The sequence below is a fragment of the Magnolia sinica genome, chromosome 12, assembly GCF_029962835.1.
Source record: "Magnolia sinica isolate HGM2019 chromosome 12, MsV1, whole genome shotgun sequence".
In the NCBI taxonomy this organism is placed as follows: Eukaryota; Viridiplantae; Streptophyta; class Magnoliopsida; order Magnoliales; family Magnoliaceae; genus Magnolia; species Magnolia sinica.
In genome coordinates this window covers 1,340,260-1,344,733 of record NC_080584.1, presented here as the reverse complement: position 1 = coordinate 1,344,733, position 4,474 = coordinate 1,340,260, and the positions used below count along the sequence as shown (strand labels likewise).

At 36.1% G+C, this 4,474-nt stretch overlaps 1 long non-coding RNA gene across 1 annotated transcript; it reads left to right on the top strand.

Moving 5' to 3' along the window:
- The first annotated feature begins 455 nt into the window (after positions 1–455).
- On the top strand, positions 456–1,994 carry LOC131219890 (uncharacterized). Its single transcript, XR_009158505.1, has 2 exons — positions 456–610; positions 1,738–1,994. It is a non-coding gene; the product is annotated as an uncharacterized LOC131219890 (long non-coding RNA).
- The last annotated feature ends 2,480 nt before the right edge of the window (positions 1,995–4,474 follow it).

The window sequence follows — 4,474 nt, the reverse complement described above, 5'->3', positions numbered from 1 at the left end:
AAGTTAACTCACTAGAATAGGAGTTGGGCCACACTTAACTCCTGCTGAGGTATAAACCCTCCACCCTCTTATGTTGTGAATTATCATTATTGGTATTGACTAACTAATACTTCTACTATGAATATTAGCTAAGAATAGCCATTAGCAAATTATCTATACTAAAATTAGTTACGTTAGACAAAAATAAAATATAATAAAATAATATCATTACTAGACACTGGTGCTTTGTTTGACACTCTTGAATATTATTATAAATAGTGGGTTATAATGCCAATTATCATCATAATGATTAGTATTAGTGTGTTAGATAATATAAATTATAACACTAACACTAAAAGTAATCTTGAAATTATTAACTTTATATTGTAATTAATGGCACGCCAACTAGAGCTCAAATCCTAAAATCTAAGTTTAAGACTAAACCCTAAAATGAAAACCCTAATCCTACATTAAGCCCCTAAGATAAATAATCCAAACCCTAGGTTATAATCTCAACCATGAATAGTCCGTAAAACTCGATCTAACCATGTAATTTCCTAATTCATGATAGGACTCGATTATAAAGGAACACACGTCCCCTAGCCATGCTAGTAGGCGATCCAACTGTAAGGTGATGATTCTTCCCCTTGAGCTTTCCATCTTCTCATTAGCTTAAGTTATAGTTTTTATTAAAAATTATAATTGATATCTCTCTCTTATAATCACATGTGTTAGCTGGTGGAAATTGAATTGCTATATTACCTGCTTAATGTTCATCCTATATATTTGTTCATGCCTGTGGATTATTTGTATATTGCTTATAGACTTTAAACTGGTACATTAGTGGGAAACCCCCACCTATAAATGTACACCCATACTTGGGATGTAACCCGACTGGTTGTGATTAAAATGGACCTTCGACTTAGTGGTTATTGAGTGATGGTCTAAATGGATCATTAATGTGGGCCTACCATCCAGGGTTGTTGAGTCCAATAGTTTTTAAGGATGGTCTTTTATCGCATGGTTTTGATACTTGCCCTATGAGGCCTATTTTTATAATCGCCCTATGTGGCTTGTTTGATATCGCCCTATGTGGCTTTGTTCTGGTATTTTTCCTATATGGTTTCAATGTTTTATACCGTGCAATCACGCGATGGTAAGCCCCATATATTATAATATGATTAGCCACTAGTCGACGGGTTTCCATCAAACATCCTAAGATGGTAGCCTCATGAGCCGGGGATGGTGGTAATGGGACACTATGCCCGAGCTGTCGGCTTACGCTTGGCCATGTGCTCCCCGTAGTGACCTTTGAGCTTATCTAAATTGGCTGGTTGTAAATGAACTAATAATGACTTAGCTAATCATGCATGCATGGCATACTACGACGGCTTGGATCATTATACCCATGCGATTACGCTGCGAGTTGCGCTAATGACTAGCCGATCGATTTACGATGATGACTTGGATCACTCATGCCCATACGATTACGCTGCGTGTTGCGCTGATGACCATTCACATCTTTGGGTGATGACCCCATTGCCTGTCTGGATGTTTTTCCTGGGGCTCCGACCGTCCGGATGATTTACCCGGGTCGATGATTGCATTCATGCATCCATGCACCTAATAAGACTGCATTTACTCTGTTTTGGTTGTCTGGATGTTTTGTACTATTTCTTACCTAATGCGGCGGTGTGTAATCTTGAGGAAAATTCACACTGAGTTGGCCACTCATTCATCAAATATACAACCGTACAGGTAGTACAGGTGGCTTTAGTGATATGTATGTTCAGACTTGATGAGGAGCAAGGTACGATTGCCAGGGATGCATGGCTGTATTTACCTGGAGGAGCTGCGTGATCTTGCGGCTTATATTTATATGTTTTCCGCTATTCTTCATGTATTAAATTCTTGTAAATCTTGTACTTGTTAAATTCAGAGACATTGGTTTGTATAAGTCATTATGGGCAGCTTCTTGTAAATTTGAATGATAATGAAATTTTCCTTTATGTCGATTTGTCCACACTACGCTCATTTGCTTACTCTGATGAAGGAAAAAAAAATGTACACTCGAATTTGACCATCCTTTAAAGCTAACACTCGGGTTTTTGGGACACGGGTCATATACTCGGGTCCTGAAAACCGGGGCGTTACAATATATATGACTCAACATGAGTCCAAATGTGATGTCCCATCACCTTGGTTTTTAGGCCAATGTAATTTTCTCAAAGCAGTCTTTTAAAGTATGTTTTCATGCACCAAATATCACGAAAACAACGTTTGTTTTCTATTAAAAATCAGTCACATACAGCCAAAGCACCTCACCAACTTTCCTCAACAACACGATATTTGTGTAGGATATTTGGTAGGTGATATAGTGGATCTTACACGCTCCTGACAGCTATCACATGGCTTCGCTCATCAGGTGAAGCATGCCGTTGGAAATGATGAATAACTCATGATATGGCTCAATGAATAATTGTGGCCCACCTTACGAGCAGATCATAGTGTTATTTGAGGGTGATCTTTGTGACGAGGCCTATTGTTTTAATGGTTCTGATCTCCCACCCAAGTATCACGAAGAAATAAGAAACTCTTTTCTATACAATGGCTAGCTAGCATGCACACAACAAAAATGAAACATTCTTCTCTGTTATTCTTTTCTTTTTGTTTTTTACTCTCCTTTTCGTCTTACAGTCTCTCGTCTGTGTTTTTTTCTCTCTTCATCTTCATAGATGCTAAGGTTCCTCTTCCTTTGTAACTTTAATTGGTTGATTTTCTATAGAAATAACATTTTCAAAAAGGTTGATTGTTCAAAACATTATTTTTCATATTTTCTCTCTATAGTTTTTGTGAGAAAATTAAGTCTAATTCTTCATTCTTGTTGTTCGGCAACTCCTTTTTTCCCTACTTATGTGCAAGTCAATGGAAACCACTAATGGAGCAAATAAGTGGATGATAAGTACTTTCAACATAAATAAGTAAATAATCAAGCGAGGAAAGTGTAAGAGACTGTGATTTTACGTATAAAAAAATTGTTCGATGTGAAGGAAAAAATCGTGGGACCTAACTGAAAACTTTTAGAGTTAAAAATAATGGAAATACAATCATTAAGATGGCCATCTGTCTTCCATCATTTGTTTGGCCTTGATCTTTTCTACAGCCATCTGTCTTCCATTCCATGGTTAGGATTTTTCGACGTCGGTGATCAAGGCTGATGTGTGGGCTAACTTAGGTCCATTGCAATTGATTTGGATCATGCAAAATGTTCACTACGTGATCTTTTCACACCAATTTCACCTGTGTAGGACATCTCCCGTCCAAAAGGTGGGGCTGCAGACAAAAAATCGGCCATGTCAAAACCAAGATGGTCCAACCATCAGATGGGTTACACCCTTAAAATCAGTAAACATTGATTTGATGATGCATGTGTCCATTGAATTCAATGTAATGTCCCATAGGCTAATGGATTTTTCCAAAATGGGTCATTTTAAGGTGTGTTTGCTTGCATCAAAATATCACGAAAACATGTGTTTTCTATAAAAAAAATCAATCACATACTGCTAAGGCACCACAACTAGTGGCATCTCTCACCATCTTTCCCCACCAACATTGTATTTGTGTAAGATATTTGTACATGAAACAGTGGACCCCACCTTAAGATCACCTAAGACAGCTAACACGTCTCCGCCTCGCTCTTCAGGTGAAGCATGCTATTGGAATTGATGGACAACTCATCATGTGGCCCGCCTAACGAGCATATCATATTATTTTTCAAGAAGCGTGATCTTTATGGTGAGGCCTATTACTTTCATGGTACTGATGTCAAACCCAAGCGTCATGTTGCGACAGAGCAGACGTTACGATACCATGACTTGTAGCATCGTTGCTTGTATGTGATTTATTATAAAGAGATTGTGTTTTCTTCTTGCATAGTGAAAATATTTTTGCTATTAGGTACTTATTTGAATTTTTTCAAAATTGAAAAGAGTAAGATTGATTTTCTTTGAAATTGTTGAGAATCGTTATCAAGTCTTAATTTAATTAGGATACTAAGTCATTAAACAAGCTTTGGTTAAGTCAGAATAAAAAGTGGTTAGTAGTTAATTTCCTTCTTAGAGCTATAATGTTAATATAATTATAAAATAATGAACTATTTCTATATAAAAGCTAGATAGTACATACATAACACACATGAAACTTCTAACACACACACACACACACACTCTCTATATATGTATATTACTTTTGAAATAAATAAATTTTATCTTTTAATTTCTCTCTCTCTCTCTCTCTCTCTCTCTCTCTCTCTCTTAAATTTTTTTTTTTTTTTTATACTTCAGTCTCAATGAATGTTAAAACCCTCATTTTCATAACTTTACTTGTGTGATTTTTCAAAGAAATAATATTTTAAAAATATCGATGGAAATAAAATATTTTTTTTAATGTTTGTTTCTCACAAGTTGTCCTAAGGAAAATTAGTCCTTTTTTTTTT